The sequence below is a fragment of the Arvicanthis niloticus genome, chromosome 2, assembly GCF_011762505.2.
Source record: "Arvicanthis niloticus isolate mArvNil1 chromosome 2, mArvNil1.pat.X, whole genome shotgun sequence".
Taxonomy (NCBI): Eukaryota; Metazoa; Chordata; class Mammalia; order Rodentia; family Muridae; genus Arvicanthis; species Arvicanthis niloticus.
The window spans coordinates 81,726,807-81,744,974 of record NC_047659.1 but is presented as its reverse complement, the minus strand read 5'-3'; the positions used below and the strand labels follow the sequence as shown (position 1 = coordinate 81,744,974).

The 18,168-nt window shown below is 40.9% G+C and overlaps 1 long non-coding RNA gene across 1 annotated transcript; it reads left to right on the top strand.

Annotated features, from left to right (window-relative positions):
- Positions 1–1,736: 1,736 nt before the first annotated feature.
- On the top strand, positions 1,737–10,795 carry LOC143441177 (uncharacterized). The gene is made up of 2 exons (XR_013108405.1): positions 1,737–1,832; positions 8,267–10,795. It is a non-coding gene; the product is annotated as an uncharacterized LOC143441177 (long non-coding RNA).
- The last annotated feature ends 7,373 nt before the right edge of the window (positions 10,796–18,168 follow it).

Below are 18,168 nucleotides of genomic sequence, written 5' to 3'. Positions count from 1 at the left end.
ATTTATTTATTTTTAGCATCCTACATATCATCTTTCTAGGATCAGATCCTGGAACAAACATTCAAATTTTTTTTTAATTTTATTTTATATTTTATTTACATTTAAGATGCCATCCCCTTTCCACATTTCCCCTCCCTAGAACACCCCATGCCCCTCTTTCCTTTTTGCTTTTATACGATTATTTTAAAAACAAACATTCAAATTTAACAGGTTTCAAGGGCTGGAGAGATGTTGCAGTAGTTAAGAGCCCTGACCATTCTTCCAGAGGTCCTGAGTTCAATCCCCAGCAACCACATGGTGGCCCATGGCCATCTGTAATGGGATCTAATACACTTTTCTGGTGTGTGTCGGAAGACAGCTACAGTGTACTCATATAAATAAAAATAAATTTAAAAAAAAAAAAAAAGGTTTCAATATAGAAAGTGCAAGGCCAGGATGGAACAAGGAAGTAATACCGTGCGAGGTGGTGGCCTATATAAGATGTATTACCAAGCCAGCTGTCAACAAGCTTAATCACCAAGGGCAATGCTAGGAAACGCATGCCTCAACCTGAAGGGGAAGGGAGACGAGTTGTTTATGCTCCAACTCCCATCAACACACCCAAGTGCTCTAATGTGCTAATTGCCAGCATATCTAGGCTACCATGAGCAGGCAAAGCTATCTCCACCACTTAAAGAGAAACATCAGATCCACAGCTTGAGAAGGAGTCTCCAGACATGACACAGCTCCAATAGTGGCTGTTGTGTAACCTTCACATCTGACTTGGCTTACTCTTCTGCACCTTCGCTCGTCTTGTCTTTCTGATTAATTTGTAAGCCATGGCTTCTGAGATATGTGTTCTGCTTCTAGTCCTTGCTATCTGATTGGCTTGGAGCGTATTGCTTAAGCGTTCTGTGCCCCAGTTTTCTCATCTTAAAAGAGACGCACATGATACATTGGTTGCTTTTCTATTGCTATGATAAGATGCCATGATCAAGGCCACTTATAAAAGAAAATGCAGCATTGGGCTTCCGAGTCTTGAAGCTATGATGGTGGAAAGAAGGAACCAGAGACAATCTTTTCCAACCTTAAAACATGTGGTCAGTGACACACCTACTCCAACAAGGCCACACTTCCTAATCCTTTTCAAATAGTTTCACCAACTGGTAGTTAAAAAGTATGAGCTTGTGAGGGTCACTCTCATTCAAACCAGCACACATGATGCTCATTGTCTCACAGTTTTCAGGATTATAGCAGTGCCCAATACTTACTAAGACTTCAATAACTACTGTAATAGTGATTACACTTCTATCCTTCAGTAGCCACTTAGAGTGAGAATTCTTTGAAGAAATTTTCCAAGACTTTAGGCTGGATAAAGGGCTCAGCCCTTTCAAAAATAATTTACAATAACTTATCATCTGTAGGCTTGTCATTCACAAAGGGTGAGATCTCCAAGTGTCACGCTGGCTTACTCAGGCCTGGGGTTGCTGAGGTAAATGCAGGGCTTGGCCTGCCATTTTGTAGACACTCCACTAACCACTGCCCTGATTCCACTCATTTTCAGATGTTTTTGTTTGTTTTAAAACTTATCCTGAGTAAGACGTAGATTTTACCAAATAAACATGCTTTTGTGTAATATGATGTGCATGTGTTTGTGTGTGGTGGCTACATATACATGTAGAAGACAGAGGACAGCTTCAAGTGTCCCTAACGTATCATTCTGGGTTTTTTTTTTTTTTTTTGTTTTGTTTTGTTTTAGATATAGTGTTTTATTACCCTGGAGCTCATCAAGTGGCTAGGCTGACTGGCCAGTGAGACCCAGAGATTCACTTACCCCTGCCTCTCCAGTACTGGTAAGAAGTGTAGAAGTGTGTGTTACGATATCTGGCTTCTTTATGCAAGGTATCCAGGAATCCACCTCATGTCCTCATGCTTGCAAATAAAGCTTTTCTGAGCCATCTCCTTAGTCCCTAAATATCCTTTATTGGATAACTACTCTGTCCTTTTTGAAGTTTGTACACAAGATACTCTGTGATGTTTTTGAAACAAAGTTGAAGCTGTCATAACACGATTTATGTTTCATCTTGTCTACTTGTATTTTTTAAAGGAAGCTACTAATAAGTAGTGAATTCTGCTATTAAAATTGACAACGTGTGGTTTAGATCTCAGAGTATCAGGTAACTTGGAAATAGTTCTCAGTTCTTCTTCAAGAAGAAAACATTCTTGAGATGCCTTACCCATGCTGCAGATTTCATTTTCCATCCTTCTGACATAGTTCCAGGAACAGCTCTACTCACTCTACAGAGGATCTGCCCCTGCAGTAAGTACCAGGAACCAGGAGCAGACTCTGCTCAGTTGGGGCCAATCTCATTGGAATAAGATCAAACAAAAGCAAGTAGACAGACTGGTGGGGGTCCCATATACAGGGCAAAATGAACACTTGGAACCAGTTGAACAGCATTCCTAGGGCCAAGGCAAAGAAGCCAAATCAGATATGAGAAGACAACAGGTCAAACAACAAAAAGATAGCAATGGGCAGTGTGGGCATGGCATTAGAAGGATGCAGGATGGAAGGACCAATGGCAGAGGTGTAATCAAGTTCAGGGCTTTAACTTTTGCTAGATGACAGCTGTACGGTATGATATGGCCAGGGATGGACATCTCAAAATTAAGATACAGGACAAGGGACACTGAGAAAAGCTAAGTCTACCCATGGATGTTACATTTAGCTGTTGCATTGGTAGAGGCAAAGGCACTGACCACAATAAAGGCCTGAAGCAGGGTTTAGTCAGGTATAAACATCGCCTTTCTTATTTTTGGTTAAAGATAGTTAGAAAATTTTATTACATTAGCTTGCTAATATCATTAATTCAGAAAAAAATTATAAGATTTAAAAAAAAAAAATCATTGAAAAAAAACCCCAGTTTGAATCTTAAGTTCTTTGACTTTGCTAACTGGAAGAATTTGGGCAATTTACACAAGCAACATGATGTGGAATTCTCCTCTGGGGATGACAAAACAGTTGCCACCTTGAGATCAGAAGCAGCCATAATCACCCACATGAGAGCCTCACAAGCTTGGGCCCATCAACATTCTTTGGTGGAAGCTTGAGAATTTAGTAGGCACAGCAGGGCCCTTCCTTCCCTGAGGTTACTTACTCAGATTAACAGCTGCTGGAGCCAGAGGAGACTCCTCTTTGGTGGCATAGCTGCCTGTAAATTGCCTATGCTCGTGTATGTAACCCCAATTAAACTAATTGTATCACCAAACTAGACTTGGGTGAAATAATTTCCTTTTGACCTGTCATTAATACTTTACATGGGAATAAATAGACAGGCCTCTCCAGGAAAAGTCACACAGTATAACTTTTCTCCATGGAAGTTTACATCATGTAATATAAATAACATCCCAGAGCTATTGTGAGGATCATTATGCTGATAAGGTGTCAGGTATAGTTGCAGGGACTTTCACACACTTGGCTATATTTCGTATAGTCACTGCACTGAGTAAGTATGGTTCCCATTTTACATAGATACATCAACTAACTTATTCATGCTCCACAGTTCGAGAAAATATGCAAGAAATTACTTGTGAGATACAGTGGGTATTTAATGGACTTTACCCTTCTCTCTGTACGAATCTGACCAAAGATGATGTTTTATTCAATTGTCTAATTATTGAAGATAAAACCCTTAGAGGAGTGATTCCTCTTTACTGAGCTGGGATTCATTTTACTCTCATCACAATCTTTGTGAGTTTGCTAGCCTCTTACTCCACAGAGGCTTTTACCTTACTGTAATGTGTTGACTTCCTCTGCCACTGGTGTTTCCCAAGGGACCTCCATCTGCACTTGTATGTAGCTGTTTCTGGTGACATTTCCTCCTTACCTGATTCCCAAGATATTTTCTTTTCTCTTTTGAACAGTCTGAGAGATAATGTCAAAAATGAATCAATCTCTTGACAAGCATTGTAAATAAAATCCCTCAGCTTTGCATGGGAAATAAGTCTATTATCCAGTTGCCATGGAAGTAGAGCAGCCATGAAGAAGAGAACCAGAAGGTTAGAACAAGCACTTGTTGGTATATAAGATCTCGTGCGAAGGTAGGGCAGGAAGAGCTTTAACCTTATAGAATCTGAGTTCTCGTTTGAGAATACACAAGTAGAGAGATTTTGTCCCACAGGACCACTGGCAACTCCAGGTGGAACATGGGAGCCTTTAATCCAATGTACATTGGATCCCCTTTAGAGAGAAGCTGCAGACACCATCCCTTCCCTCATTACAGGGATCTGTGTAAAGGGAGTCAATGATGTCTTACAAGGTTTCTCAACTTTCCTAGTACTACAGCCCTTTAATACAGTTTCTCATGTTGTGTGGTGACCCCCAATCATAAAATTATTTTTTTTTTGCTACTTTAAAACTGTACTTTTGTTACGGTTATGAATTTTAATGTAAATATCTGATATACAGGACATCTGATATGCAAGCCCTGTGAAAGGGTCCTTTGACCTTTAAAGGGGTCTCAGGTTGAGAACCACTGAGGCATCAAAGGTTTGAGCTAGTTTCCAAGGACAGGTTTAAGGCTGGATTCTTGTGATCTCCTCCTCCCTCAAAATACAACAAGCATCTGTGGACTGAATGGAGCTTGTTTGGGTTTGTCTTATAAGTGTTTGGTGATTTGAATGAAAAATGTCCTAGATAGGTACACATATTTGAGCACTTGGTTTCCTGTCTCCTGTGGGTGGTGCTGTTTGGGGAGGTTACTGTGCATTCTGAAGTGTAGCACTGGGCAGGAAGCACATCACTGGGGATAGGCCTGAAGAGCTTCTACGATTGCCCCACTTCCAGTTCACTCTCCTGCTTCACTATACACAACTGAGATACAGTCTCTGTTTCCTGTTCTGCCTCCCTTTCCATTACGGACTCTTCCTTAGAGACATCATAGTGTTTGTAACAACTTTTAAATTAGTTGGAACATTTAAGATGAGACTTCCCTGAAACTCCAGATTTCTGGTTCTTCTTGAATTAAATTTTGATAAGCCAAGGACAGTATTTCCAACTAAAAGGGACTGAATTTAAAGATTGTCTTCTGATGAGACAGGTGGTAGCCTGTGTGCTAAGGTCGGACATGTGATACCATGCTCACCTAACTACTGTCCAGTCCCCAGGGACTAAAACAGTAGGACAAAGGCTTATGAGCTAGCCTAGTTTATAGTGGGAAAGTAAAAAACACTTCATTTAACTATTATGGTTTTACATTATTCCAGTTTTACAGAAAGAAAAGCTGGAAGTCAGGAAAGTTAACTTATAATATACACATGGTTGGTAAGAGGTAGCACCATACTTTGAGTTTGGGTCTCTCTGGTTCCAAGTTGTTGGATGCCAAAATCCAATTCTGTTTTTTTATACTCTGGCCTGCCCTGGCATCTCCATCTGGAAGTGGCTCACATCCACATTTTTCTGTATCCTTAGGGCACTTGATAACCTGTCAGATATCTCGTAGTTAATATTATATCAGTCACCATTTGTGACACCAGGAGAATCCAACTGAAATCTGCTTTCTTTACCTTATGTGCTGGCACCTTCTCTGATCTCTGAATCCCTAATCAGAATGTAGGCAGTGGTATTCAAATAGGAGAAGCTTCTTTGTATATCACCAAGGTTACCATTTACATGAAGGGAAGAGAGAGAGAGGTTGGATGACTCTCAGTCGGGCAATTCAGCAGCCGTCTGCACTTCACATCACTGGCCTGAATTTTCAGCTTCATTAAATTCTTTCAGGTCATCTGGTCCCAATCTCCACGGTTGCCCGAGTGCATATTTATGTCCCCTGAGTTATTGCCATTTCCAACCTGTGCTTTCCTGCTTCCACTTCCTTCTCACCTTTAATTGCTCTTGCAGTTCTTCTGTTATTATTTTTTTTAAAAGTTTTCCCTTTTCCAATTATTTCTGAGGACCCACAGAGTTTGCTCCATGGATCCCAGATATTTTGCCCTCTGGGTTTCTATATGGCACCCTCCTCATTCTGCCAAGACTCCTTGGCAACTTTTGCTAGGACTACAGTGTTCTGGATGAAACCACTGCCAAGAGGTATTAAGGTCATATGGGTTCCACACAATGGAGGGTAGAATAGATGTTTGGTGTTTATCACAGAATGGCTTTCCCCTTGTGTATCCTCTTCTTTTGCTTTGCAGGATTCCGAGACAATGCCGTGTGGAGCATGGCTGAGGGATATAATGCTGAATTCGAGGTTGGCCACTCCTTTGATGATGAATGCTTTACTGCCACATACTGACTGGATGACAGTGGCCCTCCCCTACAGAAAGCTCTCTCCCAGATGACTTTTGACTCCCCTGCTCACATCCTTTCCTATCATGTCTGCACTGAGTGTGATGGGATCTCAGGGGTGAATGCTGCTTAGAGTCAAGTTAGAATCCCTGGAATCTTAGGACACAGCACTTTGTGTAGTTGTGTGTCCCCAAAGCCCAGCTCATCTGATATAGGTTGACCACAAAAGCACACCCCAGAAACAGAATGGCTCAAGTGTTCCTTTGGGTACTTGCTGTTCACCTTCAATGTTCTCTTTACTAAGGAAGCACGCCTTGTGCCTCCACGTTTCAACTCCAGCGAAATATGGGCAGACAATCCCACAGACACAACTGCAGTAGGTCCCTGGGACAGCCTCAGCAATCAGGAGGAAACAGAAGTAGAAACCAAGGACTGGGATATAGCCACATCTTCAGAACAGATCAAGGTCTTAAAACTGCGTCTGGTTTCCGCTTTCCTCATCACACTGCCTTCCTTCTTTCGACTTGCAGACTGCTTCTCTTTGCCACCTTGTTTAAAGGGTACACACCTGTCCATTGTTCTTCTGTTTAAATTTAATAGTTTCAGAATTATGTAAGACTTGTATTTGTTCTGATCTCAAATTCCCAGTAGAGAGAGTCTTACTGCTATTGCATCTGTTTAGGCATGGCAGAGTTCATCTCTCATCTAGTCAGCTCTGCCTATCCACCTAATCTGATGGATGGATTAGAAAGAGAAAACCGGTGTGTTCAGGACAGCTTCACAAAACTCTATTTTACATCATAGATTCTCTTCAACTCATAGTCCCTTGTACCTTTCAGGAGCAAGGGAGCAAAATTCAGGATAGGCATTGAAGTGTAGCAGGTAGTTGCTGATTCCTTACTATATGATCTTTACCAAATACTGGATTAAATATAAAGGAATGAGTCTACTTATTATATACAACAATATCATACCATTGCATACTGCTATTATTAGTCTTGTATCACAGTGAAAACATCAGTTGAGCAGCTGGCTGGACCAACATTTATGTAGAGATGAGAGTTTTAATCAAAATGAATGCTTTTAATCTCAACAGCCAGGCACGCCTGTTTTTAGATGTGAGGTCACCACTGGCTGGCTATACGCTGCACCTCAATTTCCTTATCTAGAGTTGGAAATGAAGATGCCTATCCTATTTTAAATGTTTCAGTTTGGAGCATGTATTTGGGCTGCCCTACCTTATCCAAGCAATTTTGCTCTTCTTACTCCTCTCAACTTTAACAGAACAATCCAGCACTCCTCTGATTTACATTGAGCTCAGATAAACAGTTTTGAAAAAGTGACAAGAAGCGGCATCTGAAGTTAGCAAAGCTGGATTGGAAAACTGCATTTGTATTAAGCCAATTCCTTGAAATAAAAACAACTGCTTTTTCTAATTCTTCATCAGTCTCCTCATTTGCATTAGTGGCAGCGCACGTGTGTTCTAAAGATTAAAGTTAATGCACAGTAAATGTTCTAGAAACTCAGAGGCATCGCACATTTGGGAGGGATTAATCCTATGCCAGAAAGTCCCGGAATGAACTCTTGGCCTGTGTCTGGCTCTCAGGTTGTTTTAGAAAGCTCATTGTTTGCTCAGTATTTTCATACTCTTAGTTTGTAGTAGCAAGTGTTTACTTTCCTTTTCTTTCAGGTGGCAGTAGTTCTGAGCTTAAGGTGTGTTTTTTAAGCTTCTTTTCAGAGCTAAAACATGATGGATGCCGACCAAACGCTAAATATACTGCTAAAGTCAGCGTTTCTGTGTCTCTGTCTTTCAGTGGTTTTGTTGCAGCTTTTATTTCAATATTGTGGAGACCTCCTAACAATGGTGGTAAAACCTTTGAAAAATCTTGACAACCCCTCTGCAGGTACCCCTGCTACTAACGTCATGCAAATTCGTGAGTACTGATGTAAATAAGAATGGTTTAAGCAAATATCCTTTTATTTCTGCTTTGTTCTTCACAGTTGGCAACTATATCCTCTATAGATCGTATTACTGAATTTCTGTATCCTGTGAGGCCTCAAGGCACATCTCAAGATATCAAAGAAGAAGGAAAAAAAAAACCCATAACAACATGGAATCACGAACTGTTAGAGCTTAAAGATCATTACGTTCAGCCCTGTTATGTTAGGGATGAGGAGATGTCTAAGGGACATGAGGTGGCTTGCCTAAGGTCACACAGAAAAACAGTAATCTTCTCCTAATGAGAACTTTCCCTCTGAAATATTTCGATGTCTTCAGTGCTGTTGACATTTCCTTGGAAAGAAAGCAATTTTTGAAATGAAATATTTTCTTCCAAGAGACAATGCAGTGGATCTTGGCCTTGAGGATGAATGAGGCTTGCAGAAATAAACCAGCAGACGGGAACTAGCACAAGCCTTCCTACCCAGTGTGGCTTGATATACTTCAGTACAAGTGCACCCTCTAGAAAGCGGCAAAGATACACCGGGGCAGGTGGATTCCTTTAAATGAAATTATCAAGTCACTGTATTCAATAATTATTTCCTGATTATTTCATGACACCAGTGTGCCCAGTTCTATGAGGAAATTAATTTACATGTAAAAATAATTAACATGTATACAGCAGAGGCAGCATCTCACAGTGGTCGAGAGCTGTGGCTATGGAGTCAGTGTACTTTCTACCTGTAAGGATTTTAGCAAGTGTCTTTTTAAAGAGAAAGATGTATTAGTTTATTTTATGTGTCTGTGTGTAGTCCGGAGTGGATACATGTGCATCTTGTGCATGCAGGTGTCTGCAGAAGCCAGAAGAGATAATTAAATTTCCTGCAATTAGAGCCATAGTCAATTGTGGGCTGCCTGTTATCCGTGCTCTTGCTGCTGAGCTTCCTCTCCAGGCTCTTGAATAAGACTTTAAAGCTCTTTATAGTTTATTTTCCTTATGAATCAATTGGGGGCTTACTAGTAGTTGTAGTGAATGTCAGAAGTTTAATAAATATCAGGTTCTGATAGTGTCTGACCTGCAGTCACGATTATACTAAGTGATATTTTAACATGTAATCGTATAGGGTCAGACCCTAGCCCTGTGACATAGGTATCACTGTAAACTGCAGGTCAGAAATGGATGACTGTTTCTAGATTAGGGTACCAAAGATGTTCCTGGGAGGAGATGGAAATGGGTCTGAGTCTTGAATGTTTTATTTATGTAGGAGTGTGAAAGGCCACATGCTGATGAGAAGCAGATAGGGGTTGGTCCAGTGGCTGGAGCCCCTGGGGCATATGTAGGACTGCAGTGGCTGCTGAGGTCTGAAGCCCTAGCGGAATACAGATTGGTCTTAAGTACCAGACAGAATGTGCATACCAAAGGTTAAGTCCCCAGAATGGCTCATAAAATGATCAAACGACAAAAGGAATAGAGTAAAAATTACGGTCTGAGATTTTGAAATAAATTGAGATTATTTTTCAGTATGGATTAGTAAAATAATCATTTTATTTACCTGGTTGGTTTTCTTTCGACAAAAGTCATATCAGTATACAGAATAAAAAAAAACAGATCTTTTTGTTTAAAATCGCCATTGGGAACTGATTTTGCAAGCACTGTGCTTATTTTAGGAGTTCAAGCAATTGTTATGAAATGTGATGCACTTTACCATCTAAATTAAAATATAATTAGAGATGTTTTTTCTTCAATTGAGTAAAAGAGGTTCAGAATTTGAACTTTACCTGTGAATTCTTCTGTTTCCTCCCCTTTCAGTTACTGGTTCACTTGTCTTTCCCAGGCAACTGATGTTTGCTTTTCTTTAATTCTGACTTCTTCACACTTTAAAATTTGGTTGATGTTTAGAGTTCACATTCAGCTGCCCAGGCTCCTAATGACCATTTGGCAGAGTTAAAAGAGGTAATAGAAATGACTTAGCACAACATTCACCTCATGGTTGAGAATGCTGAAGCTCAGAGGGAACGTGACTGCTTTCAAGAATGCAGGACCAGTTAAAGGCAGAACATGCGATTAGATTTTTAAAGGCATTATCTGAATGCCTAAATAATCCACGCTTTGGAGAAGAGCTTAGCTTCTAAGAAATGGCTCCTAGATCCTCAGTATCACTCTCATGTAGTCTTTCAAGACCTTAAATCCATGAAGTATTTAGATGCCAAAGGTAGCCTTGCCTTAAGATGTTGAAATCTAGCAACTTTCTTGCTGTGGCATGAATGTGTCTTTCCAAATATCAGTGTGTTAAGATTTGAGCTCTACTACAACAGTCTTGGAAGGTAGGACTTTTGGGAGTATTGGGTCATGGGGGCTCAAGATTAATGAATGCATTAATGATGCCATAAAGGGGTGTGGCAGGGGAAATTTGATCCTCATTTACCCTCTGTCTCTTTGTCATGTGAAGATATAGTGTCCTTTCCTTTCGGGAGATGCAGCATCAGTGCATTGTCTTCCACCTGAAGAACAGCCTTCACCAGAGAGCTAAACCTACTGGTGCCTTGATCTTACATCCCCCTGTCTGAAATAAATTTCTGTAGTTTATAAATTTTGGTCTTGAGTCTTCTTTTATGGCAGCATGAATGCACTACAGAGATCAAGTCTGAAAGAAATGATGGGACTTGCCCAGTTTACATGGTTGGAGAGGGTCAGAGCAAGGTCAAGAATTCCAGTCTACTGACTCCTAGGACCATGCTTTCTCCCTGCACACGTTTATCCTCATTTCCCAAAGTCTCCATTTCAAGAATCCATCTCTTTACAGTCACATATACCAAAAGGAATTCTACTTCACAATGCCTGGAAGAACTTCAAGTGGAATGTATCCAAACCAAGAAGAAACCAGTTGCTTAGTTCTTTTCTGTTCAGGTTGGTGTGTAGTAGGGGTGGGGATGTATGAGATAGAGCAATTCAGCGCCAGCAAGTTTACAATTGTTTTATTCCCACAAAGTTCTATCATTATTCTGGTGAAACCAGAGCCCCCAAAGAGTGAACCTAGAGTTGAGATCCCATTGAAGCAAAACCCAATCCCACTAAATCCAAGGTCACCTATTTGCACTGCATTTTGGAACTATCTTGTCCTCATCAGTCATAAGGAGGGAACACATCTGAAACCTCAATGGCCAGATCGTGTGATGGTTATGTGTAAATGTATATACATTTGTGTGAAAGCATGATTCAAATTATTAGAAAACTACCAAAAGGCATCCACAAGGCTTCTCACTATTACCCTGCTTTTTCTCATCTGTCATGGATTAGACTCAGCAAATAATAATAATCCAAATTTCCAAAAAACTTCTATCCTTTTTAATCTTGCTTGTCTGGAAAAATTACTTGGGAGCTTTCAAAATAATATTAATGAAGGGTCTTTGCTTTATTTGATTTGTAACAGGGTCTAGACATCATGTCTTTGTGTTCTTTTAAACACTCAGGTGTCCAACGTACAACCAGAGAAGAGAATTATTCACCTAGTCTTCTAAATGTATTTTTCTTATTGCTGAGATGTACTGCTATTTTATAGCCATTTAGGGGTAAATACACTCACAATGTAGTGTTCATTCAATTATCCTGTGAGCTATCAATTTAACACACACATGTTAAGGGCTTTCTGACAGGTAGATAGATGGACTATGGTAGGCAAACAGATGAATGGAAATATCTAGTCCCCAGGAAAAGCATATGATAAAACAAGAGTGCTGACCAGCATAGAAATAATTACTACCTAGTAAGTAGTTACTATTTCAAAGGAGAAATCCTAAAAGCCTCATGGGAGTCTTCAAGGTTTTGTAGCATGTAGCAACATTTAAAAAAATGAGAGTGGAGGGAGAAGATTCCTTCGTGAAGGAAGATGTGATTAATTGAAAAGTTGCTTTGATAAGTTCACAATGATGCATAAGATGCCTTGATCTATGTCTGAGTTTGGTAGGTGGAAGCTTCTTCTATTGTAAAATGGAGGCAGAGCACAAAGCTGAGGGCTATGGCAGAAAAGAGTCAAAAGAATATGTAGTGATTTTTCTTTCTTACCAAAGCCAATGACTTATCAGGCTATTCTAACACTTCTGAAAATGAAATCCTGAGCATTTTGAAAAGTAATCCCATCAATTATTTAATCAAGACTTGTGCATTGTTTATGAACAGATTTGATGAGAATGGAAATTAGACAAGCACTGAAATTAACTATGAGAAGATGCACATGGAATTACCACATTACAAGCAGGATTGTCAGATAGAGGAATTAGAAGTGCAGGACCTGTGGAGGAGGACTGTCTTCTAGGCACGCCACAGCTATCACAGTCATTAACTTACAGCAGCTATGGTCACCTCCATAAGATAAAGCCAGCCAAAATCACTGTGTGATGAGGAGATTTCCAGATCCTGTATCTTACTGAGGAGCTATTGGCAGTTGATAGCTCTTGGGGAATAAGAATCATCTCTCTTGGAAGAAGCTTCCGTGGTTAGGTTACAACTGACTAGGGCATTCTATGATCCAGGAAGGAAGCATAAAAGAAATAAAAGCATAGATTAAATAGAGATTCCCCATATTGAGAAGGAAGACATAGAATGGGAAGGCAATGTAAGGTGTGTAATGAGTTGTCTGGGTATATGAAGGGGAGAATAACCTGAAGCCACATCATAAAAGTCTCGAATGTCACTATGACTGATGTGTACTCTGTCAGTAATGATGAGCCATTCCACATGTTAAATGGAGAAAGATTATATAATCCGTCCATCTATCACTAAGATATATTAGAGACCATATGTCCTGTGAATTTATCTCCTGGTTATAACAGTAATTGCCTCCAACTCACAGCCTTTCTCGGCATTAGTTCCATGAGAAATGACCATAATTAGAGTGCATTCTACATTTGTTTCTGACATGCAATCACCAAGCAGACAAGGCCACCATGAATGCTTGTAGGGTACTCATTTGAAGCTATACACACACACACACAGAGAGAGAGAGAGAGAGAGAGAGAGAGAGAGAGAGAGAGAGAGAGAGGCTTAAAACACTGTTTCCTTAAACCATTCTTCTTGCTCTGTTTTATCCGTTGCAAAAGCATTGGATTTTATTCACTCAATGGAAGACTGCATCCCCGGTGTCTTTTTCCAAATGAATACATTTGTGTATAAGTGGGTGTGGTGACTAGCATGGTGTGATTGACACAAAGCATTTTCACACTCATTTCCATTGAACCTTCAGAGAGATCATATCCTAAAAGGCAAGAGGGAAGTTATAGACAACACAGGGGGTGGGGGGAGGCAGTAAAGAGACCACTGGAGGGCTGCTGTATTCCAGGTGAGCTGTAGTGGACACCTTAGCCCAAGTAATGGGAAAAAAAAAAAAAACTGAAAATGGAAGGAAGAGATAAAAAAGAACCCAGAAACACAAACAAAGGGAAATTCTGACACCTGCATTTTGATCTCCTTGACATTGCTCCCATTTCCTCTGGGGACATGTCCCGGATAAGGGTGAAATCAGATGCTCCTTGGCAGTTTCAAATGACACCTCCCTTAACTTTCCATTGGATACGAGATGGCCCAAAATAGCCTCTGGTCCCACAGTTGAGATGATTATTGAGACTCAGATTCCTATTCTGAAAACATGGGGAAGAAGCCAGGCATTTGCCCACTTACCCTCTCAAGCAGCTGACCTGGGGCATTAGCACCCTGGTGCCTGCTGACACAGTACATCTGCCAAATTCGATTAGCCTGGCTAAGCCAGGCATGTCCTGCATTGCTGCTAAAAGGAGCCCTCCAGGAAGGGGTTATAGGATTCAGAGATTTTTTTTTCTTCTTCTTCTAAGTGTCAATCACTACTGCCTGTTTGGAAGTTTATGATAAGGGTGGGGGGCAGACAAAATTATCCGAAGGAGCAGAAGACAAAGACAAAGAGTGTTTTAATGGCTACTTTAAATATAAAGTATATAGGGAAAATCCTCCAAATAGGGAAAATCCTCCAAATAGTCATGATAGATTGCTTTTGTCCTTCCAGTTGCACCTTTTAAAGCCTTTTGGAGGCCAACAGAGTAAGCCAGGCATTCGTGAAATGACACTGCGGTGTGTTGCTGGCTGAGAGCAGCTGATGACCTGCTGATGTTGCCCGTGGGGAACCCGTGTAGCTCCATTCTCTACACTGCTGGGCCAGGGACCCTCATCTGCAGACTCGGGCTTCCTGCAGCCTTTGTGCCTATATTGTTCCTGTTCAGGGCACCTGCAGGAGTTGGTAGACCTTAGCCCAATAGTACACGGTTAACCTGGACTCTCCAGTGCCCCATTATGGCTCCAAAGGTTGATCTTAGCTTCTAGAATGGCTGTTTCTTGTTGCTGTGGTTATGCACTACTTACATTTAGTTTACTCTAGGACTGGAGTCCTGCTTGGCTAATTCTTAATTAGTAGAATCGCTTGATCTTAGGTCATAAGGCAACTCAGAGAAAGCAGAATCCTGGCTAACACTTCAATCCTAGCCAACCATTGGGAAGACTATTGGAAAATACAGTTGCCTGAGTTCCACTGTCAGGATTCTAATTTAACTTTCCTATGTTTGAGGTTGGCATATGAACTTTTAAAGCTTCTTTATGAGACTCATACGCATATGTCAACATTGAGAGCCACAGGTTTAGTTAATATTGAAGCCTTGGTACAATAGAGAAATTAGATCAAACCTGACTGTATTATTTATTAACTGTGATAACTCAGAAAACTTATGTAGCCTCCTGTATTGTCAGTTTCCATGTCTATAATATTATACAGCCATCTGGTTTGTATTTTACAGAGCATGGAAAGCAGTTAGCGTGGTATCTCATACAACTTAAGGATGTACTGTTAGAGTCTGTTGCCAAATTCTTCTCCTCGTTGGTGTTCAACTAACCCTTAGGACACCCATCCTTACTGACTTCTCACTGGATCATCTATCTGAAGTCCATGGATGTCACTCTTAGGTTAGTGTCTATAGAACACGCATCACCCTTTCATGCTTTATGTCTGCTCAACCTCGGGGAAATATACAGTCCTCAGCACCTTGAGTTTGGTGTCAGAACCTCCACCACGTGGGGGACCCATTCTCAAAATAACTGGGAAACCAGAAAAGCAAACCAAGTTCATCTTTTTGGGTAAGTTCTAGTCAATTGGCAGTGACTATGCAGAATGTAACCATGTAAAACAGTCTGAGGCTAAATATGATTTCAGTTAAAGCTTTCCAGAGAGGTATGACGTGTGTGGAAAAGTGAGGAGAGGTAGTAGGTGATGGTGTTCAAGACTTACAGACCTATCACAGCTCAAACCATTGTCCCTTTTCTTTTCCACTAACCATAAGTACTAAATAATTCTGTAAAGAATTGATCTGTGAGGGCTGGAGGTGTTGCTAAGTGGTAGTATTTGCCTATCATACATGATGCCAGTCCTAGGTACCACTCAGAACACTGACCTAAGGAGAACTGAGCATTTCTGAGTTTAGGAAGTGGTTCTAAAACACTCACCTACCCAATCCCAGCAACTCACAGGAAGCCTTTTATGTCAGTTACAAAGTTAAAGGGATGCCAGCTGTCCCATTTCTAGGTATTGAAAACAGCTGGCTCAAAGTAGAGGAAGCCCTGCCCTAAGGTTGCTCAGCACAGAGCTAGCAGCATTGTATGCACTTTGGGAGGGGCCTTCATGCAATATGAGCCTATTTGCATGTTAATCCTTAAAAGAGCCAGCGGTACTCTCTTGAAAGTTAAAAAGAATAAGCATTGCCAGTGTCCTTCCTTTCTGGTGGAAGCTCAAATCCCTCCCTTCCCCTTCTCTCCCTCCCTCTCTCCTTTTTCCCTCCCCCTTTTCTTCTCCCTCTTGCTCCCTCTTTGCCTTCTTCATCTTCTTCCTCTCCCCTCTCCCCTGTATTTTCCCAGTTTCCTTCACATTCTTTTAATTTTGATAGTAGTTAGGATAGTGACTGCAGATGCAGGGTACATGAAATCCAGCCCTGCCCCACTACTCACAAGCACTGAGAACTTTTACCTTTGTCTCTTAGTTTCTTTGTGTTGGTACAAACAGTCCATCATGGATTTTTTTAATGTGGGTTATTTATTAACTGTGAAAACTTATGTAGACTCCTGTGTTGTCAGTTTCCATGCCTATAATATTACACGGCCATCTTACGGTATTCACGAGTTTTCTGCCACGAGGCAGGAGACTGAGGCAGGCTCTTCTTTGGCTACTTTCAGAGATGTGACTGTGGTTCTGTTTCTTTTTGAGACATCATGGATTCGACCATCGATTGCTCTTACTTTTTGTCTGGCACAGACACTTAGGGACAATGGATAACATTTGAAATACCAATTCCAGAGAATCACCGTTTATTGTAGCTTTCTGTTCCATTTGCTATGTATGTGGAGTGGCTACTGCTTAACTGTTGAGAAGTGGAGAAACAGGAGTTTGCTTTCTAGAAAAAAACCAAAGTAGTCTTGAGTGCTGCATAGACAGCCAGGATCCTTCCCAGGAACCACAGAACAGCAGAGAGGGATCTCTGAGGTCTATGCTAGGCAAGAGCCACTTACCAGAATGTCCGCTAAGCGTCTGTGGTGTTTTCTGAGGCATTTCTATGAGCCCCTTGCTTTTTTTTCCCCAAAGTTTTATGTGTATTGCCTTATTTAATTTGCACAAAATCCTAAGGTATGCATGTTTTAACCTGTTTTATTTATAGGTGAGGGAACAGACACAGATAAGGTGAGTGATTTTTCTTTAGTCACAGAGCTATAGTAGGAGTGCTAGAATTCAGACAAATGGACCAGGCTTCAAACTCTGTAACCTTAATGGCCATAGTGTCTGTCTTCTGTTAGGTGAGAAGATGGGACCCAGAGGACACAGAGCCTGGAGGGCATTAAGAGGGGAGCCAGGCATAAAATAGCATTGGGAAAAGATAGGCGTATAAAGGAAACAGATCTGTGACATATTCAGACCTGAAGGACTCTAGGCCAGGGATAATCCAAAGCTTGGAGGCCGAAATGAGGATTCCATGCCAATGAGCTTGGTCCCCTATGTTGACCAAAGCTTATTCAGAATGGCATCCCCACATCTAATTATGAGACACCTAGCTCTCAAGGCAGCAGAGGATCTGCTTAGTGTTTAGAAGTGGTAGGGAGGCAAGCTGAGACATGCACATCCTTGGCAAAGATGTAATGGCTACCGGAAGCGAATTGAGAGCCCATTTTGTCAGAAACACTTCTGAAACTGTTACGATAAGATGTAAATTCAGCACTTTAACTTGGCATCTCTCACCACAGTTTAGTTACATGCTGGAGCTCTTTCTGCCAGGCACCACGTAGGTATGCAAGTAGGAAAGAAAGAAAGCACAGGTAAGCAGCATTGTCTGGCCAGCTTTGAAAGTAAGTTTAGAACCAGGCAGAAAAAGTTCACACCTTGTAGTTGGTCAGCTTTGCCAAGGCAATTTTTTTTTTTTTTTACATATTTGGTTAAAAATAAAAAATTTATAAGCTGCATTTAAAGTGAAAACTCTCTTAGGGCCCTAACCACCACAACCTTTGTACTGACTGGAGGTGCCACAGTCTTGTAGCATTTGCCAAGTAAAAGAGGAACCAGGAATGGAGAGAGGCAGGATATAGAACATCTCAAGATGTTCTCCATTATGAAAGCACTTCATAAATCTCTTGTTAGTGTGGGTAACCGGGTAGGTAGAGTGCCTTAGGACTAAAATCTTACTCTAAGACAGTCCAGTTTGACCTTCCCTAAGAGACAGAAGGCCTTAACAGAGGAGCAGAGACTCAAAAATGTCTTGGCAAGCCTAGTTATGGGTGAATTAAAAGGAATCCATAGATTGAAGCCAAGTTTACCATAATTCAGTCTTCCATATTGTCAAATGGAAAATAATTTTGAGCAGCTTTTCCTCATCTTCAAATGCAGCTTGAAATCTAGAGTATGCAGGAATATGT